This window comes from Dipodomys merriami, unplaced genomic scaffold, assembly GCF_024711535.1.
Source record: "Dipodomys merriami isolate MVZ:Mamm:240054 unplaced genomic scaffold, mDipMer1.0.p SCAF_27, whole genome shotgun sequence".
Taxonomy (NCBI): domain Eukaryota; kingdom Metazoa; phylum Chordata; class Mammalia; order Rodentia; family Heteromyidae; genus Dipodomys; species Dipodomys merriami.
This window is the reverse complement of record NW_027204159.1, coordinates 18,267,147-18,290,049: the sequence shown is the minus strand read 5'-3', so window position 1 is coordinate 18,290,049 and position 22,903 is coordinate 18,267,147.

Genomic DNA, 22,903 nt, shown 5'->3' with positions numbered 1-22,903 from the left:
GATGGTAAATGTGGGAATACCTGTCAAAATTTTACATAATATGTACTTCGACCCAAAACTTTAAAAAATGTTCTATCAGCTGCAAATGAGCCAAAAGCAGAGTGTGTAATTCAAACAACACAAAGGTTTCTTTTTTATCCTTCATTTGTCTGGATTTTGCCGCGGTGGCTCTGCCCCACATGTTCACAGAGATACAGATCATCACTGTCGCTGTGTAAAGGCAGGACTTGTACCCTTGCAGTCTGAGAACTACTCATGGTTCAAGCATAGGATGGAGGACAGGATGAAGAAAAAGGGCAGAAAACACAAACCATTTTCCCTAAAGAAAAGTTTCCTAAAGTTGCCAGAAAACACTGGTTATAACCCACTGTCCCTAACTTTGCCTACCTGATGTGAAGCAGATAGGAAAACAAAATTCTTCTGGAAAACATCAAGATTTAAGAAACAGGCTATATTGTACCTCAGTGGCAAAGTGCTTGCTTATCAAGTACAATATCCTGGGTTCAATCCCCAGAACCAAAAGAGAAAAGATGTTATAAAAAAAAAAAACAGTTAAACACTCAAAGAGTTTCAAACCAGGCCAGGCACCAGTGGCTCACACTTGTTAACCTCACTACTCAAGAGACAGATCCGAAGTTTGAAACCAGCCCAGACAGACAAATATGTAAAACTCTTACTTGTAATTAACCAGTGGTATAGAACACTAGTCTTGAGCCAATAAAGCTCAACAAGAGCTCAAGGATGTGAGTTCAAACCAGACTATGCACACACATACACACAAGCACACACACGCACAAATGTTCCAAAACAGTAGAAAAGAAGCATTTGTAACAGCCATCTCTGCTTCAAACTGTTTCCTGCAGAATTAGATGTATCAAATGTCAATATACATATTCAGTAATATTTTCTGTGTGTTATTATTGATGTTTACTCTGTGCTTTTGTGATATTGGAAATTGATTTTAAAATCATTATTTCTTCCATGTTGAAATAAATCAATTGGTCTTAAAATAATATTTTTAATAAAGCTTTATAAACTGTTGACTTGGTTTTGTGCCAGTATTTGGCTTAAGCTCAAGAATTCACATTCTCCCTCAGCTTGCTTGCTCAGGGATACACTCTACCATTTGAGCCATGTTTCCATCCAGATTTTGACTGGTTGATAGTGAATGGAGTCTCATAGATTTTTCTGCTCAGGCTGGCATTGAAACATATTTTCCTAGGTCTCAGCCATCTGAGTAGTTAGGACTGGAGCCACCTGCACATGGTTATGGAATTTTTTTTTAATTTTCGAGTCTTATTTTCAAAATTTTAGTAATGACTTATCTGAATGATACTCAGCTGTTTTGTGTAAATTGTGAAACCTTGCTCTGGAGATTAGGTTTAGTAGCAATTTCCTTTGTTAGAAGATTGAATTAGGGTGGGGGAGGGTAGTTCAGTGATGCAACTTGGGTTTAGCATGCATAAAGATCTGGGTTCAATACCTAGAACCAATTTTAAAAAGATGGAATGTGTAAACCTAGAAGTGATCATGATTAATTTCTTTTTTTTTTTTTTTGGTCTGGTTGTGGGGCCTGAACTCTGGGCCTGGGCACTGTCCCTCAGCTCTTCAGCTCAAGGCTAGTGCTCTACCACTTGAGCCACAGTGCCACTTCTGGCTTTTTTCTTTTTGCTTATGTGGTGCTGAGGAATGGAACCCAGGGCCTCATGCATGCAAGGCAAGCGCTCTACCACTGAGCCACCTTCCCAGCCCATTAATTTCTAAAATTAATGTAAATCACTTTGGCAATTCAAATACTTTAAACTCAATCTCTAAATCATATTGAAATTAAATGAACAAATACCAATTTAACATTACCTTTTTTCTTTTTTTTTTGTGTGTGTCAGTCATGGGGCATTAAATTTTTTCTATCTAGAGAAGTAGTAGTGGCAGAAAGATCTAAGTAAATAAATTATTAAAGTGAATTTAGAGTATTTTGAGTTACAGAAATAAAAAAGATTTGTAACAATCCTTTCAACCTATGTCTTTATTTAGCTTTAAAAGAGCTTTGTTTTCTCTCGAAGCTACAGTAGTAATTAATAGCTGAATTCATATGTATTAAGAACATATTAATCAACACTTCGCAGAAGTTTCTTACTGAGTTGAAACAGAGTAGCTACCATGCCAACCATTACTTAATCTCTCCAATTTTGACACTGAATGTGATTAAATAACACCAGCAGTTGGCACTCCAGAGAACCTTTCTTTGTTCTCCAGCAAAATACTTCATAAATATTTATTTCTATAATATCATAGGCCTTAAGAAAGCATTCCGTTATTCTTTTTTATTGAGAGAGATAAAGAAAAGGGTACCTGGGGACAACAAATTGTCAAAGGTTGCCTTGTCCTTGATTAGTGGTAACTGAGATAGCAATTCTCTGAGCTAGTGACCAATCAACTTAGTTTACTTTAGAAGAGATCACCTTTACAATAAATTAAAATAAAATTTAAACAAAACAACAAGAGCTCCAGTGAAAGCATAGCTTAGAAATTAGAAGTATTTGTCAAAATGTCTATGAGTCTGCAGTTTCCTCACAGGTGCTAGCATTATATTGCATGACCCCTCCCCTGAGGTTCATCCACTATTTTGGTTGAAACCTCTACCAATTGCTCTCTTTGAAAGGCTATTTGTAAAGAAGTCTCTTTATAAATGCAAAGCTAACTCATGGTTTAACTCAATTTCTCTTCAAATGTTTTAGTAAAATTTCAATTTCAGTAAATTACCTTTCATGCTTGACCCTCAGATATACATTTTTAATTTTGGAGTCAAAATTATTAATATGCAACTAAATTGAAAATTATTTTTATTTTTGTTCATATCTGTAATGCAAATAAAGCCAAGTAGCACTACAGTAAAGAAGGAAATACATAATAGTCTGACTACATCGTGAATGTTTTACAAAGTTTCCAAAAAGTACACAGATGACAGCCAACTCTTGTACTACTGACAACAGCTGCCATGTCTAGAAAGGGATGCAAGTTTTTTTCAAATTGGATTGGCTGCTATTGACAGAGATTATATTCTCTCCAGATAAAAGAAAGGCCAATGCCAGGTGCTGATGGTTCATGCCTGAAATCCAAGCTACTCAGGAGGCTGAGATCTGAGGATCAAAGTTTGAAGCCAGCCAGGGCAGAAAAGTTTGAGAAATTCTTAACTAAAATTAACCATTTAAAATCCAGAAGTAGAAGTATGGCTCACATGGTAGAGCACCAGACTTGTATAGGAAAAGCTTAGGGACAGCACCCAGACACAGAACTGAAGGCCCATGACACTTTCTCTCTCTCTGTTTCTCTCTCTGTCTCGCTCTCTGTCTCTGTCTCTCTCTCTCTCACTGTCTCTCTCTCTCTCACACACACACACACACACATACAAGGAATATACTTGCAATCTTATCAGAATACTTATTTATCAGAATACATTTATTTATAAGGAGACTGAGATGAAGTACCACATCTTGGTTGCTGAAAAAGTGATCTCCTAAAGTTCATGGTACAAAGCAATGACTAGTGTTTAAGACTTCAATAGTATGTCAGAGATTGACATTTCACAAATGTGCTGTCTTAGAGTTGGAAAAAGCCTTTAAGGTCTCTAGAATGGAATATCTTTGGGAATGAGAGGAAAAAAAGGAAGCATGATTTGTTTTGTGCTCAAATGAACATATTGCAATTAGAAGATGAAGGAAAAAATTAAAAGAGAAACTATTATATTTTTAATAACAATGTATATGGAAAAAATTAGTAGATAACTGTCACAAATATAAAAGCTAGAGCCAAGCAGTAAAGTGGCTTTCTGTGTCTCTTGAAGTTCCAGCTTAATATTTTGAAAATTCAGTTTTGAGGAATTTAAACTTTAATAAGTTTTACATAATTATATCATTATTTTATCTTGTTTTACTTTTAAAACATAGATAAATCAAATTAAGCTCTCAGTTAAAAGCAAATTAAGTCTAATTCAGTATCAATTGTTTGTTAAAAGATAAAACAGCACATGGTAAAATACCTTGCCTAAAGTTGGCTACTTATCAAGAAGAAACCTCTATAGGTGAGCACATTTCTGTAAGCAGTTATTTGTGCTTTTATGTAACACTATTAAGAGGGTGGAGTTTTCTTAGCAAATATGTCAAGAAGTGGCTGCCTTAGCTACAGCAATAAGACAAGATGCAAACATAAAAGGGATCCAAATAGGGAAAGATGAAGTAAAATTCTGCCCCTTTGCAGATGACATGATCTTGTATTTTTTTTCAAGATCTTGTATTTAAAGAATCTCATGGACTCCACTCCCAAATTACTTGAGCTGATTTGAAACTTTGGCAAGTAGCAGGGTATAAAATTAACCCTCAAGGGCTGGGAAGGTGGCTCAGTGGTAGAGCGCTAGCCTTGAGCTGAAGAGCTGAGGGACAGTGCCCACGCCCAGAGTTCAGGCCCCACGACCAGATCCCCCGCCAAAAAAAATTAACTCTCAAAAATCAATGGCTTTTCTGTATGCCAACAATAAGAAACGTGAAATTAGGAAAGCAACTACTTTTGTAACAGCTTCCCAAAAAATGAAATACCTAGGAGTTAACTTAACTAAAGAAGTGAAAGACCTCTACGATGAAAACTTTAAAAACCTGAAAAAGGAAATCAAAGCAGAACTTAGAAAGTGGAAAAACCTCCCATGCTCCTGGATTGAAAGGATCAACATTGTGAAAATGGCAATACTTCCCAAAGCTATCTACAAATTCAATTCGATACCTATCAATATTCCAACCCCAATCTTCAATGAAATAGAAGAGAAAATCCAAAAATTCAAGAACAGTGCTGGAGGAATAACAATACCAAATTTCAAACTCTACTGCAAAGCCATAGTAATCAAAACAGCTTGGTACTGGCAGAAGAACAGACCTCAGGATGAATGGAATAGAATTGAAAACCCAGAAATGAACCCACAGATCTATAGCCACCTAAAAATAATAGAATGGAAGAAAGATAGCCTCTTCAGTAAATGGTGCTGGCAAAATTGGTTAATTATCTATAGAAAACTAAAGCTAGATCCTTATATATCACCCTGCACCAGAATCAACTCCAATGGATCAAAGACCTTGGAGTCAAAGCAGACACTCTGAAAACATTACAGGATGGAATAGGAGAAACCCTAGGTCTCCTTGACACAGGCAGAAATTTTCTTAAAAGAGACCCAGAAACACAACAAATCAAAGAAAGGTTGGAAAAATGGGATTGCCTGAAACTGCAGAGCTTCTGCATGGCAAAGGTCATAGCTAACAAATCAATAGAAAGCCCACAGATTGGGAGAAGATCTTCACTAGCCATACAACGGACAAGGGTCTCAGATCTAAAATATACCTGGAACTCAAAAAATTAAATCCTCCAACAACAAATCTTCAAAGAAACAACTGCCCAATAAATAAGTGGGCTAAAGACTTAAAGAGAAAATTCCCTGAAGAGGAAATAAGAATGGCCAACAGCAAAGAACATACATGAAACAATTACTAATATTTAACTAAGTGAAAATAAAAAGGCAATATATTAAAAATCTATTAAATACTCAACCATTCTCACTTTTTCCCCCTTGGAGTTCTCCGGCATGAATTCAGGGCCTTATGCTTGCTCAGTAGATAGTCTACCCCTTGAGCATTCTTCTGAGACCCAAACCACTTCTGAGAAGGAAATTTTAAGGCTTAAATGTTTACATCTTTTTTAAAGAATACTATGAAGGGCTGGGAAGGTGGCTCAGTGGTAGAGCGCTTGCCTTGCATGCATGAGGCTCTGGGTTCGATTCCTCAGCACCACGTAAGCAAAAAGAAAAAAAGCTAGAAGTGATGCTGTGGCTCAAGTGGTAGAGTGCTAGCCTTGAGCTGAAGAGCTGAGGGACAGTGCCCAGGTCCAGAATTCATACCCCACGACTGGACTTCTCCCCCCCAAAAATACTATGAAAACCTGTGTCTTCTGATTCTACTTTTTTTTAAGTGCCAGTCCTGGGACTTGAACTCAGGGCAGAGGCACTATCCCTGAGTTTTTATGCTCCAGGATAGTTCACTATCACATAAGCTACAGCTGAATTTCCAAATTGTTGCTGGTTATTTGTAGATAAGAGCCCTAGGGACTTTCTGGTCCAGGTTGGCTTTGAATGACAGTCCTCCAAATCTCTGAGATTACAGACTTCTGAGATTACAAAGTTAATCTCAGCTAGGATTGCTAACAGGCCTGAGCCAACAGGCATCCAGCATGGTTCTGTTTACAGGAGTTACAAAATGATTGAAACTAAAATAACAGGAAGTGTATAATGAAAACAAAAGTAGAAAGTAAAAGAGTAAGTGTAGAAAATCAACAAGGCAGAAGTTGATTCATTAAAATATTAATCAAATGAATATAAGAATTGAAAATGATTAAGAATGAAAGGATTTATTAAACTATAGTATATTATAAAAACTATATGCCAATATTTTTACATCCTAAACTCAGTTTCATGAAAGACACAAATTACCAAAAATAATAAAAATGACAACAAATATAAATGGACTTATAGCCGGTAAATAAATTTATAATTTAAAAACTTCTAACAAAGAAAAGTTTAAGGATAGATGGGTGAACTCTGTAGAGATTTAAGAAAGAAATAACCTGATAAAAGAAAGAAAATTATCTCATGAAATATTTCCAGAAAAAAAAACAGTAGGGAAAAACTCACTTCTCAGCTTATGAAACCACTGTAATTCTGATCAGAAAGAACACCATAAAAGAAAGAAAATTTCACCTGATATGATTAGTGAATATGAATGCATTATTGAAGTTAATTCAGTAATGTCTATGTAAACAACTCATCAATCTGTGGTTTTCCTAGGAAAGAAAGTTTACTTTGTTATGTCAAGATCAATGAGTGTAACTCATTACATGGTTACATTGGTGAAGAAAAAGTAGACAAGCAGTGAAAAAGGTAAAGGGGGAGAAAACGTGATAAAAGACAACATGAATTAAAATTCAGGCAGCCTGTTTAAGGAGGGAGATGGATTTGAACACAAGCAGGTGAGGGACAACGGCACAGTGGCAGCTGCTGTGACTGCCTCCATAGCAGCAGACAGAGCCTACCACAAAGGCACCAGAGACAGAGTGTAAGCGGTTTCTACTCACCACCAGCACAAACTGTCCAGGAGCAGAAATCTTCATCCTGCTAAAGATTTAAAGAGAAACTTCTCTGAAGCGGAAATAAGTATGACCAATAGACACACGAAGAAATGTTCAACATCTCTGACCATAAAAGAAATGCAAATCAAAATAACATTGAGATTCTACTCACCCTAACTAGAATGGTCCTTATAAAGAAATCTAATAGCAACAGATGCTGGAGTGGATGTGGTCAAAAGTGAACACTACTACACTGTTAGTGGAAGTGTAATCTTGTTCAACCACTTTGGAAAGCAGTATGGAGGTTCCTCAAAAGACTGAGTTCCCCTATGACCCAGCATTCCCACTTTTGGGCATTTACCCAAATGACCAGAAACAGGCTATACTAAAGCTACCAGCACAACTACGTTTATTGCAGCATTATTTACCATAACTAAGATATTCAACCAACCGAGATGCCCCTCAGTAGATGAGCGGATCAACAAAATGTGGCATATATATGTGTATATATGTATATGCATATATGTACATATATATATATATATATAATGGAATTCTATGCTTCCAGTGGAAAGAATGACACCACCTCATTTGTAAGGAAATGCAAGGACTTAGTAAAACATCATACTAGATGAAATGAGCCAGACCCAAAGAAACAAAGGTCCCATGGTTCCATTATTTGCAGTGATTATATACATCTAGAATAATTTTAGCAGATGAGCAGAATAGCTCAATAGCTATGTACATATGACCATATAAGATGATGCTAGGGGAAGTGAACTCCAAGACATGGACATAAGAGGTTATTCTTTGTTGTTGTTGTTTTCAATGTACTATGTGATCATAGGGTTTATCCCTGGTTGTCACTGTATTTGATTTAGGTACCTTGAGTATTGCATATATGTTTGTGTGAATTAAGGAAGGGAAGGGGAACAACAAAATTGTGAGACAAAGGACAAAGTGGGAACCAATGCAACAGCAATACTCACAAGACACTATGTTGGAAATGATCTGTACAACTTGACTGGGGGGAATGAGAAGAGGGAAAGTAGGAGCAAAATGAAAGAGGGGGTAAGAAGTTCAACAAGAAATGTAATCACTACCTTATTTATTTAACTGTAACCCCTCTGTACATTACCTTGACAATTTAAAAAATGCAACATAGAAAAAAAGACAACACTAATTTATAATATAAACATATAAGCATATAAGCTCTCATCAAAAATCTTAAACCCATTGTAACAATGAGATGTACAAAACACTTCGTTGAAATCAACTTTGCAACGTCGGTGTGGGGGGTAGTTGTGGAGGTGGGAGGGAAAGGATAGTAGGGATAAAACATGGAGGCAACAATGCTCAATAGGAAATGGACTCATTACCTTGCTCATGTAACTGTAACCCCTCTATACAGCATTTTTACAATAAAAATCATACAAAAAATAAAAAATAAAAAGACATGTAAATGTCACATAGACAATAATTTATGAAAAAAGTATTTGAAATTCTTTGTCACAAAGAAAATTAAAATTATAAGATACCACAGCACACCTTCACACGAGTACCAAGTTGTCAATGTTGGAATGGACATTGATTGACTAGAATTCTCAGGTGTTGCTGATGGGTGAATATATATATAAAACCACGTTTAAAATGACTGGCAGTGTCTAAGACTTAGACATAAATTTACTATATGGGCCAGCATAATTATTTCCATCTTCATTGTTCTGCTTCTATTTGCTATACAGAAATAAAAAGCATATGTGCACAAAATAGCTTATATATACATATATATGTTCATAGCAACTTTATTCATGAGACAGAAAGTAGTAACAACCAATATGACATAAAAGAATGAATTTATAAAGAAAATCATTTATAAAATAGAATATTTGTTAGCAATAAAGTTAAAAATGTTAGGCTTCGTGAAATAAGTACAAAACTACATCTGAATGACTTCTGAACTGTAAGCATTCTAAAATAAGCAAAACTAATAAATGAGGAAAGAAACAAAATTAGTAAATGCTTCTGAAGGAGTTACTACAAGATAATGAGAGGTGGTGAGACATTCTGCTTCCTGTATGCACTCATCAAAGAAGATTACACAGCATGTGTGAGCATCTGAGAATTTTCCTTTTATAATCTACCCTTCAATTGAAAATGGGAAGAAACTATTTGCAGGCAAACTAAATCTGAACTCTAGGCCTCTATCTTTTACCATTATAATTTTTATTTGCAACCATAGGTATATCAGCATAACCCAAACACAAAAAGACTGCTCCCCCACTGGATGTATAATTCAGTAAGCTACTGAGATAATACCATGTGTTTTCATGCAATAAGAATTATGCCACTATAACTTCTTTGTCATAAACATTTCTAATAATTAAATGGAGGGTAAAACCTCTTTCAGTGGCATAGTGTCTTTCTAGTAATACTAAACTATAAAGACTGAACAGACCAGAGAGTATATATAGATGAATAGTAGAGTACTTGTCTGATGTACAATAAGCCTTGGGTTTTGATCAATAACTACAAAGAGGGCTGGGAAGGTGGCTCAGTGGTAGAATGCTTGCCTTGCATGCCTGAGGCCCTGGGTTAGATTCCTCAGCACCACATAAGCAAAATGAAAAAAGCCGGAAGTGGTGCTGTGGCTCAAGTGGTAGAGTGCTAGCCTTGAGCTGAAGAGCTGAGGGACAGCGCCCAGGCCCAGAGTTCAGGCCCCACGACTGGACCCCCCCAAAAAAATAGCTACAAAGAAAAAACTTAAAAAGAGGCTAACATACTGTGACAACTTGGAGGCTTACCATGCAACAGAATATACATACATAATGAAGACATAGTTTAGTGATGGCCTTTATTTTGTCAGTCATGGAGCTTGAACTCTGTCCCTCAGCTCTTCAGCTCAAGGTTAGTTCTCTACCACTTGAGCAACAGCACCACTTGCAGTTTTCTGGTAGTTAATTACAGATAAGAGTCTCATGGACTTTACTGCTCGGGTTGGCTTTGATCCCTGATCCTCAGATTTCAGCCTCCTGAACAGCTAGGATTCCAGGTGTGAGCCACCTGGCTTCAGTAATAGCATTTTAAATATTTCAATACGTACAATTCAGTTCAACACAACAACTCTTGCTTTGATTCAGTCTCAGAGTTCAGAGCTATATCTAGACAAATGTGATAGGTGACAGATCTTGCAATGTTTCAGTTCAATAGGGCAAAATTATACCCCTGGAACTGTTCTTTGAGACCTCCTGAAACGAGGAGGAAACAAAATCAGCCCATTGGCATGGAAACATTAATCTGCCTCAAAATCCAGTTATGTCTTCGATTTGTATATTAGTTTTGACCTCATGGCATCTTAGAACTAAACAGCTAGAATTTTTTCATTCTGCATGACTCAAGTGCAAGAACGTCATCAGCTGGTTCGATGGCTAGCAATTGGGGTTATGCACTTATCATAGCTGGATCTATTATTACAGTGGAAATACAACCTGTGGGAATACAACCCTGGTGTTTTGAGAAAAGTTGTTTAAGGAAATCTCTGTGAACACTTGAATGCTGTGGTATGACCACTTCCTTGACTATACACATGAACAAACACTTTACAAATAATTTAATAAAAATCACTTAACAAAAACTATAACAAGCACCAACAACCAACCACAGGGAAGGGAAAACATGGATGTCCAAAGATGCTGCATTTCAACATTTTTTGAATGTATGACACTCAACAAAAATTAGGGTGAATTCAAAAGTAATGAGAAGGTTTATTCCATGCACAGAAACTAAGAAAGGATCCATAGACACTTGTTCCCAGAGAAGCCCAGACACAGAGATTTGTTAGACAAAGACCTTAAACTTGCTATTTTAAACAGGCTCAAATATCTAAATGGCTTCAAATATAAAGATTTGAACATTTAAAAAGATTGGAACATGTAAAGATTTTCCAACCAAAACAATTCAATAACCAATGGAAAAAATTTTTAGGAGACAAAAAGCAATTCTGTAGTTGAGGTATAGTGAGGGATCAGCATTCTGGCTCCTCCATTCCCATCGCCCTTCTTTCTTCTAATCTATTACTGATAGTAGTGGTTGTGGGGCTCTGTTCTTAAGAAATTATTCTATGCAAAGTTCAAGACTGTCTTTTTATTGTGGTTGCATGCATGTGAAAACAAAACCCTTCTTATTGCATTACCGCACTTCAAGTTGTTTTTTTTTTTTTTTTTTTTTTTTTACTCACAAGAGTCATATGCCTTTTGGAAAGAAGAAAGTTACTTTTTGTTGCTTTTACTTGGAGAATATATTATAAAATGTCTCTGGATGTGCTCTAAAACTTTAAAAACATTTTCAAAATATAAGTCAGTCTGTGTGATGTTAGTTACAATATGCTAACTCTACCTCTGAAAAAGAGCCTGGGCAGGTAGACAGCCAGAAGTGACACCCAATGCTTGCCCAGCAAAATGCAAAGGGGCATTCATGAAATGAAGTTTAACACAATCCTGCTGTTCTAATGCCTTGAACATTATTGTCTTTCCACTTGAAATCCTAAATGTGCAATGAATTAAGGAACTTTTGTAAGAAGCTCTAAATGGGTCTTGAAGTGGACACATATTCACTAAAATCACAAATTTTCTTCTTCTAGTGCTTTCTAACCACATTTAAGAGAAAGTACTTGTGTAGTTAGTAGTGTTTACTAAAACCATCCATGTTTAACCTTGATAGTAGATTTGAAAACTAAAGGAAGAAGAAATCATTTAAGAATTGTGTTAACTGAAAAAAATAGCTATTTCTTCCTCCCAACATTCGTTCCTTCCTTCCTTTCTCTTTGTTTTGTTTATTTTTATTTTTTGTGCCAGTCCTGGGGCTTAAATTTAAAGTCTGGACACTGTCCCTGAACTTTTTCTCAGAGCTAGCTCTCTTACCACTTAAGCCACAGCTCTATTTCCAGCTTTTTTTGGTGCCCAGTTCGAGAGAAGAGTCTCATGGACTTTCCTGGCTAGCTTTGAGCCATTATCCTCAGATCTCAGCCTTCTGAGTAGCTAAGATTACAGGTGCGAGTCACCAGAACCCGGCCTCTTTCTTTTTTAAAACATGAAATTTTAACCAAGAAAGAATATTTGTTTATAGCATAATTTTGAGCTCAACACAACAAACCCAGAAATGCTAATATAGCTAACCAGTTTTGTTACATAGAGAAAAAGGCTGAAAGAAAAATAGAAAAGGGAGATTCATGGTGATGGTGAAAGAAGTAGCTAAATATCCATGCTTTGATAACAAAACTGCAATTTCCAGATAATGTCAAATCAGTAATGTCTAAAACTGGTAACTGAGAAGGTAAATACTGTATTTAAGTGTAACACTTAAATATAAGAAAAGAAAATACAACTCATAAAAACCTAAAAGTCAATTCACTTGGAGAATATTAGAGTAAGAAATAGGATCAGCAACAATCTTTAAAAATTATTTGTTTTTTAACCACTATTTTTATACCTTAACCTTTCATAAGATGCAAGTAGAAAAAGACCTAAGAGCAGCCCTTTCAATCTGGTACAATGAATAGAAAATAAAGCTCCTGATGATCAGGGATGAGCAAAAGAAGACACATATACACATGCACACATGCACACACACACACACACACACACACACACACACACACACACACACACACACACACACACACACACACATACACACACCCTCTGGATTCAACGATTTCACCACATCTAAGAAAGCATCAGAATGAGCTCTGTAATGTCTTCTTTCCTGTTCACTTAATCTACTGTGAAAAGCCTAAGACCTTCTCATCTTCCACTAACACTGAAACGTTCCTCTCTACACTATATATCATCTGAGATTGCCTGATTTTTACTCATTGTAAAACATCGCCAATGTACCCTTTCAACACCTTGATTGTCGAGTTAGAGGTTCACTGTATTTTATCATTCTTACTTGAAAGTTATTTCTCCATCCCTGTTGAACCATAATCTCCTCCAGCACTCCCTCCAGTCTAGAGTTTCTCCAGAAGTTATTTCTTGTAAAAGAATAAAAAACTTAATCCTATGTTTTGCAAGTGATTGCTAAGGGCATCAAAAATGAATTCATTTCTGCTTCCGTAGCCCTGCTTAATATTCAGAATAAGAAGTGCTTGAAGTGAGTTAGTCTTAGCAAAATAAGTGTTTATTTACCTAATTAAATTATTTGGTACTCAAAAAAGTTACCACTGAATTTCAGAAGTACTAGCATTTATACTTTTGTTAATTTATCTTATATGTTAACTCCAAAAATAGAACCAACATCTTAATAATGATAAATCTCATGGAAACAGAACTAAGGAAAGCAATTTTCATTACCTCCATACCATTCCTATTCAGATCTCCACTTTTATCATTTCTAATCTTGATCATATAAATGCTTCTGTTGATAATAGCTTCTGATGAAAATAATTTCCTTTGGTCACGCTCACTCTGATGTGTTATGGTTTCAGGTTCATTTCATTCTTTCACTAAGTAACCAAAGAAAAATATGCTTTCTCCTCTTCTTCCATCTTTTTCTTCCTCCCTCCCTCTCTCCTTTTGCTCTCTGTCTCTCTCTGTGTGTGTCTCTCACTCTCTCATTCTCTCTCTCTCTCTCACTTCAGTCCAACTATGTAGTCCAGGCTGGCCTTGAACTTGGAATCCTTCTCAGCTTCTCAAGCACTGCAATTATTGACATGTGCTACCATCATTGGTCCTACATTAAAAATGGGGTGTACATGGTTGAAAACTTTTAATTAGTGAGGATTTTTCTATTAAGGTATTCAGCTTTGCAATATCTCTAATGATATCTAAGTCTAACATCTATGATGCTGTGTTTTCATGGTTGTATAATTTTTGTTCTAATCTATTTTATTTATCTATTCTAACCTGGCTTATTTGCCAAGACAGTATGGGCAGCCTCACTCATCCTTTTCTGCATTGTCTCCTATCTGGGATTTTAGATATATCTGCCATATAAGTGTTGTTTTCCCTCCACCCCTTTCAGGGATATGAATAAATAATCCAACTGTTTTTTGGCCACCAACACTCCAGATGGTATGTCATTTGTTGATCTCATTGATGTTAATTCTTACACAAAAGATAATCCTACCTAAGTAGGAGGCTGACATCTGGGGATGGTGGTTCAAAGTCAGCCTGGGCAGGAAAGACCATAAGACTCTTATCTCTAATTAACCACCAGAAAACCAGAAGTGGAACTGTGGCTCAAAATAGTAGAGCACTAGCCTTGAGCAGAAAAGCTCAAGGACAGTGCCCTGGTCCTGAGTTCAAGCCCCAAGACTGACAAAAAATTATTTGTCTCTCATACTTTGAGGTTGTTTCTTTTTCTTTATATTTAAACATTTTTATTATGATTATCCTCAGTATGAATATCTTTGTATTCACTGAGCTTTTTGTGTATATAAATTAGTGGTTTTTATCAGTTTTGTGAGAAATTCCACCTACTGTTTTCTAAAGACTTTTCCTGCTTCTTTGCTTTTTCCTCTGCATTTAGAGCTCTCAGACTTGTGTTTGGGCACTTAATAGAATCCTACATCTCTAAGTCTCTGTCCATTTTCCATGATCTTTTTGTTTCCTCTCTTCTCTTTAGAATGCATAATCTCCCTCAACCTATTTTATGCTCAAGGACCACTTCTACCAAATCAAATATGCTAAAACAGTTTTTACTTGTTTGGTTTTTTTTTTACTTTTGGTTGGTCGTAGGGCTTGAATTCTGGGCTTGGATGCTGTCCCTCAGCTCTTCAGCTCAAGGCTAGCTAGTGCTCTACCACTTGAGCCACAATGCCACTTCTTGTTATCTGGTGGTTAACTGGAGATAAGAGTCTCATGGATTTTCCTGCCTGGGATGGCTTTAAACCATGATCCTCAGATTTCAGCCTCCTAAATAGCAATGGTTCTCGAAGTATGTGTATGTTATGACCAGTGTCTTCTGAATAGCATTTCCTGCTGTCTTTTTTTATCTTCTACATATTGCTCAAACTGACTTGAATTCCATATTAATTTTGCAAATTACATTTTCATGAAATTCAGATCTTTAGAAAACATGTTGCAAATGGTTAGACATTGATTCTCTCCTCTACCCTGGCAGGTTGGGGATGGGGTTCTGAGAGAGTTTGTTATCACTTGCCTACTTCTTTGTTTAGTGGCTTGGCTGGGCTATTTTATTGAAGTATTTTTTTCTACAATATACTGTCTCTTCTGTTCTCTTGTCCTTTCTCAGAGGACACAGCCTTGGGTATGTAAACAATCTCCTTGAATGGCCATTGTTTTAATAGGGCTCTTGTATATGTCTCCTTCCATGACCTCACAGTTAACCATCTACTTCCATTGCTATCACATCTAGTCTTTGGTCTCCATTATTTACTGGATGATTGCTGTACTGATTTTGACAATATTCTCGGAGCATATTTGAGGGAGACACAGTGATTGGAGATTGATGAAGTCAGATGGGTAGTGTGGGATGAGTAATGGGGACTTGTGTACAGGTAATATAACGAGGATGATGAACTTGTATAACCAGCACTGTGATGGAGATGGTAGATCCATGTGCTACGTAAAGGCAAACAAAGGATATTACATGGCAGCCACATAATAAAGCTGACCTTCCAGACACTGACGTTGGCTTCAGATTAAATAGGGAAAACTGAGGGCAGAGGATGAGAAAGGCATAAGTAATTAAGACATTCCTAAACCACAGGTTTGGCCTGATTGACCACAGGCTCTGTCTTGTCCCAGGATGAATTCCAGAGAAGTCACTATCTATAAATGGAGCAGGAACAAGGTGATCTTCTAAGGTTTGGGCTGTTTGCTTTAAGATAATCAGAAAAAAAGACATTGTTTGAGAGACCCTTTGCCTTCTAAACTAAATAGTAATCTGGTCTTTATTGGTGATTGCAAAGCTGACTGCAGCAGAGAATAGGTCAGATCCAAGGATGCAGATTCAAATTTGGGAGACTTGTTGTTAATTCACAGGACTCAGTAAAAATGTCTTTAAAGTTACCTCTGACAGGGTCACAATCATTCTCAAGAAGATCATCCTTAGAAGATTTCTCAAATCGGTGGGAACAAAAGAAAGGCATAAATCACCTAGTGGGTCCATGGCAGGGGGTCAAAGACCATCAGGCAGAAGGTAAACCCTTCCTATTTCAGTCTTGTTCCAGGATAGAAGCAGTCCAACTAGACAGAAACTTACATCCAATCAGAAAGTTAAGTCGTGAGCAGTCATGGATCACTGCTTAACAAATCAAGCCGAAGATACATTATCACAGGAGGGAAAAACTAAGGACCAAAAAGCTAGTGGGACCAGACAAAGAAATCCAGGATTCTCCTGGAGTGACTGGGACATCTGGGAGTCGGTTAATTCTTTTTTGATATTGTCTTTCATAGATTTTCTTCCTCTTTCAAATAAACACAGTTTGTGTACCTTAAACACTTTTCCTGCCCTTTGGTTGTTTAATTTCTCCTAGACAGAATCACTCAGACTGTATCCACTCAGACCCTCACAGGAAAAAAAATCACACATAGGACCACAGTAAAGAAATAGGCTGATTATGGGCTGGGAAGGTTGCTCAGTGGTAGAGCGTTTGCCTTGCAAGCCTGAGGCCCCGGGTTCGATTCCTCAGCACCATATAAGCAAAAAGAAAAAAGCTGGAAGTGGCACTGTAGAGCGCTAGCCTTGAGCTGAAGAGCTGAGGGACAGCGCCCAGGCCCAGAGTTCAGGCCCCACAATGGGACCCAAAAAAAAAAAAAAAAAAGAAATAGGCTTATTATTGTCAGTTCCTTCCAGTCAGAGACCACATGAAATAAGTAAATAAGAACTGTTGTGCTGTATTTGCAGGCAGGTGTTACAAAGGATTAAAGAGCTTGTTTTTTTATTCAGTGAATTGGGAGAGGGGCACAAAAAGTTGAACTTTTGGTTTGGAGGCAGTCAAGAAGTAGAGTAATTCAGTAAGTGAAGATTTCCATTTTCTCTAGAAAGACTGAAATGAAAACTAATGCATAGCAGTCGGGAGCAGAGGAAGATGTTTAGTATTTTGAAGATTAAGATGCAGACATAAAGGGGATCCAAATAGGGAAAGAAGAAATAAAACTCTCCCTCTTTGCAGATGACACGATCTTGTATTTAAAGAATCCCATAGACTCCACTCCCAAATTACTCAAGCTGATTCAAAACTTTGGAAAAGTAGCAGGTTATAAAATTAACCCCCAAAAATCAATGGCTTTTGTGTATGCCAACAATGAGAAAAGTGTGGCTGAAATTAGGAAAGCAACTCCTTTTGTAATAGCCCCACAAAAAATAAAATACCTAGGAATTAAATTAACCAAAGAAGTGAAGGACCTCTATGATGAAAACTTTAAAATCTTGAAAAAGGAAATCAACACAGAACTTAAAAAATGGCAAAACCTCCCATGCTCCTGGATTGGCAAGATTAACATTGTGAAAATGGCAATACTTCCCAAGGCTATCTACAAATTCAACGCGATACCTATCAAAATTCCACCCTCATTCTTCAAGGAAATAGAAGAGGCAATCCAAAAATTCATATGGAACAATGAAAGACCCCGAATAGCAAAAACGCTCCTCAACGGAAAGAACACTGCTGGAGGAATATCAATACCAAATTTCAAACTCTACTATAAAGCCATAGTAATCAAAACAGCTTGGTATTGGCATAAGAACAGACCTCAGGACCAATGGAATAGAATTGAAAACCCAGAAATGAACCTACAGACCTATAGCCATCTAATCTTCGATAAGGAAGCTAAAACAATAGAATGGAAGAAAGACAGCCTCTTCAGTAAATGGTGCTGGCAAAATTGGTTAACTACATGTAGAAAACTAAAGCTAGATCCTTATATATCACCCTGCACCAGAATCAACTCCAAATGGATCAAAGACCTTGAACTCAAAGCAGACACTCTGAAAACATTACAGGATGGAATAGGAGAAACCCTAGGTCTCCTTGGCTCAGGCCGAAATTTTCTGAATAGAGACCCGGAAACACAACAAATCAAAGAAAGGTTGGACAAATGGGATTGCATAAGATTGCAGAGCTTCTGCAGGGCAAATGACATAGCTAGCAAGATCAATAGAAAGCCCACCGATTGGGAGAAGATCTTTACTAGCCATACAACGGACAAGGGTCTCATATCTAAAATATACTTGGAACTCAAAAAATTAAACCACCCAACAACAAATCCTCAAAGAAACAACTGCCCAATAAATAAGTGGGCGAAAGACTTAAAGAGAAGCTTCTCTGAAGAAGAAAGAAGGATGGCCAATAGACACATGAAGAAATGTTCAACATCCCTAGCCATAAAAGAAATGCAAATCAAAACAACATTGAGATATCACCTCACTCCAGTTAGAACAGCAAAAATCAAGAACTCTAACAACAACAGATGCTGGAGGGGATGTGGACAGAAAGGAACCTTACTTCATTGTTGGTGGGAATGTAAACTTGTTCAACCACTTTGGAAAGCAGTATGGAGGTTCCTCAAAAGACTTCACATAGATCTCCCCTATGATCCAGCAATCCCACTTTTGGGCATTTACCCAAATGTTTACAAACAAGACCACACTAAAGCTACCAGCACAACTATGTTTATTGCAGCATTATTTACCATAGCTAAGATATGGAACCAACCCAAATGCCCCTCAGTAGATGAATGGATCAAGAAAATGTGGTATATATACACAATGGAATTCTATGCCTCCATCAGAAAGAATGACATTTCCCCATTTGTTAGGAAATGGAAAGGTTTGGAAAAAATTATATTAAGTGAAGTAAGCCAGGCCCAAAGAAGCATAGGTCCCATGGTTTCCCTTATTTGCAATATCTAGTATAGGTATGAGTCAAGCAGAAAAGGTCAGATAATGTGATGTTAGGAAAATGAACCCTTAAATATGTATTTTAGTGTTTTCGTTTCTTTCATGCATGTGTTTCTAATGCATTTATAAGATTATTTCTTTGTTGCTTTGTATGTCCCTCCCCCACAGTGTAACCCCCGCTTTCACTATATTTGTTGTCAGTATAACATGTGGAGGAGATGGGGACAAACAAGTCGTTTAAGGATTCAGGTGGACCTGTTGCAACAATGAGAAGTACAAAATGTCATGTCAAAACCAGCTTTACAATGTCGGTGTGGGGGGGGAAGGGGGGTATAATTGGGTGGGGGGAGGGGGGAGGCTGGGAAGGGAGGTGAAGGGTAAACAAAGGAGGAGGCTTCAATGCTTGGTAAGAAATGTATGCATTATCCTGCCCATGTAATTGTAGCCCCTCTGTACAGTATGTTCTCAAATAAAATAAAATTAAATTAAAAAAAAATAAAAAAATAAAACCTGTTGATTCTCTGTAAGAGTCATCTTGTATTTATATAGATCTGGAATGGCCACACAGCATTGATGTTCTATGCAAGTGTCTATATTAAATAAGAGAGCTGTGCTAGGCCAATTTTCACATGTCAAAGAACACAATAGCTATCTCCTTCTCATAATAAAATGTGTTATTTCCGTTTCTTTTTCCTGTATTTGTTGAAATCATCCTACATTCTACTTAAATATTTATTGAACATGGTAATTATTTGATACAGGGATGAGTGTCCAGATGTGGATTTATTTGACCTTCCTATCTGATTTTTTTTGACACAGCCTGAGATACCACATATGAAGCAAGCTCCATACTGTGGGATCCCCTGTTTCCTCTGAATGAATTTACCCCATCTTCATGACCAATCTTAGGACTGAAAAAGTTTATCAGCTGAGTACCTCTCTATGTTGTAGTGTAGGCCCATTTATTGGTGGTTCTAACTTATCACTGTTTTTTATTTATGCAGACATCTACCCTGTGAAAAATCACCAATAATAATTGAAGCAAAGAAATCTTAAGCAGGATTAATACTTGAATAGTAAGATGGCAAGATAATTTGGTTGGTCAGTGTAAAACACGAAAAAAATGTGTGTTTGGCAGTTTGGACTGCTGTAAGAAAATATAATAGATGAGGTAGCTTAAACAAGAAACTGGTGGGTACCAATGGCTCATGCTTGTAATCCTAGCTACTCAGGAAGGCTAAGATTCAAGGATCATAGTTTAAAGTCTTCCTAGACAGAAAAGTTCATGAGACTCTTATCTCTAATTAACCACCAAGATCTGTAAGCAGGGCTATGGCTCAATAATAGAGCACCAGCCTAGAAAGAAAAAGGTAAGAGACAGCTTGAACTTGGTCAAGCCTCAGAACCAGCACACACAGTACCACACAGTACCCAGTACCTGCACACACATTTCATGCCCCCACACACACAGATTCATTGCTCACAGCTCTGAAGACTGGGACATTCATAATCAAGGTATTACACAATCTAGTGTCTGTTGAAGTCACTCTCCTTGCTGTGTAAATAACCACCTTCTCATCATCTGCTGATATGGCCAAGATATTAGATCTGCTTAGCAATGATACCTCCTTCTTGAGGCCTCTCCCTAGGATTTTTCTTGGCATTAGTTCAAAGCATGCGCACACACACACACACATACACACACACACACACACACACACACACACACACACACACACACACACACACACACACACAAATTCCCCAAGGCACTCTCCCCTGTTAACCTAATCCCTAATCCTACCACAGGAATATTTTGAGGCCTAGGCAACCACAAGCTCCATCCTCAGCTTCTGCTACAGCATCCCTGACCCAGCAGACCCGTTTCCACATGCCTGTCACTCTAGGTGGTCAACCCACTCCTTTATGCCCTGCAGTAACCCACTTGCCTTCCCCTATGAAAATCTACAGTCTGTAAGCCACCACAGGCTCTAGTTTTTAGTCTGAGATACATTCAGCAAGCTTTGTCCCAAAATGACCTTCTCCCACCTAACTTTTGGAAGCAATGTTTCTAGTCTGCTGAATGTCACTGCTAGCCCTTAGTGACTCCATTGTTCCCTAGTTCAGATTCCTTAGACTTGAAAAAGAGGCAGAAAATATTATTTTTGGGTAAATTGCATATTTGTTTAAACAAACGGCTAAAAATTATCATTAAGAAAATGTAGAGACCAGAAATGGTCATGTAGAAAGAGTATCTATATAACATGTTATACATGTTACTTGTGGATTTAATCCATGTAAAACTACTATTAAACTAGAGTTCAAATATACATATTATAATATATATCAGATATTTGTTCAATATAAATTATATATGCATATAATAATGTAATTTTATTTCTTTAATTTATATAAGTGAATAAATTAAAAAGTATAAATCTGTCCAGTATTTCTTGCAGCCACAGTAGAGGTAGAGGACATAATAAATATGATTCATGCTCTCCAGAAAAAGAAATCAGCTTAATTTTCAATGACAAGAAAGTATTTTGTGCCAATTAATCGCAAAGAATTTTTTCTGACTTTGTAATAGATGATTTACTGGCCTATACTGCTATATAATTGCATCAGTAGAGTGTGTGTGAGTTTGTGTTTGTGTCTTAAAATATTTTTAGAGAACAGTTATTATTTAAGGAACAGCAGTAGTAACTTTACTCAGAGTTAATAGCTAGGGGTAAGATGGAAAGAGGAGAGTCCATTAATCTCCAAAGTAAATATTTTGCTCATACAGGTGGTAATTCAGTTATAATTCACTGGCAAAGTAAACAGAAGTATAGTCTTCTACTTGATCAGAGTAGAATGATGTTCTCCATTGCTGTCACTATAATATCATGATTTATGAGGCTGTTCTCCAACTGAAGGTCATTTCCTTCCCTATTCTTCAATTTATTTTTTTTCTGGCTCAAATTATGTGTACTTGCTAGTAACAATATAAAATGGAAGAAATTATAAAGTGAGAGGGCCAGTAATTTCTTTTCCTCCTTTTCTATTCAGGGTTAATCATTTCTGACACTTAGAATATTTTTCTTCCATTTGGAAATTATTGCCCCTATTCCTTTCAAAATGTGAAGTTCCAATTTCCCTGAATAACTAACTACTTTTATTTGTTGAATAACTCACTCATTAAAAATCCTGTCTTTATTATTTGATTCTTATTTTTAGGTCTTATAGGTCTCATTTTAAACTTTGTTCTCCTCCTGAGTCTGACTCAAAAGATATAATTTAGAAATGGGCACTTAGATTTTCAGACTGTAGAAAAGCTGACAAGTGGCTTATGCCTGTAATCCTAGCTACAAGAGGCTGAGATGTGAGAATCAAGTTCAAAGCTAGTTGGAGCAAGAAAGTCTATGAGATGCTTATTTCCAATTAACCACACACATACACACACACACACACACACACACACACACACACACACATACCTAGGCAGTAGAGCTGTGGCTCAAATGGTGGCATGCCAGTCTTGAATGAAAATGCTGAGACAGAACACTGTGAATGGCAAAGGACATAGCTAGCAAGATCAATAGAAAGCCTACGGATTGGGAGAAGATCTTCACTAGCCATACAGCGGACAAAGGTCTCATATCTAAAATATACTTGGAACTCAAAAATTTAATCCCCCAACAACAAATCCTCAAAGAAACAATTGCCCAATAAATAAGTGGGCTAAAGACTTAAAGAGAAACTTCTCTGAAGAAGAAAGAAGGATGGCCAATAGACACATGAAGAAATGATCAACATCCCTAGTCATAAAAGAAATGCAAATCAAAACAACATTAAGATACCACCTCACCCCAGTTAGAATGTCAAAAATCAAGAACAC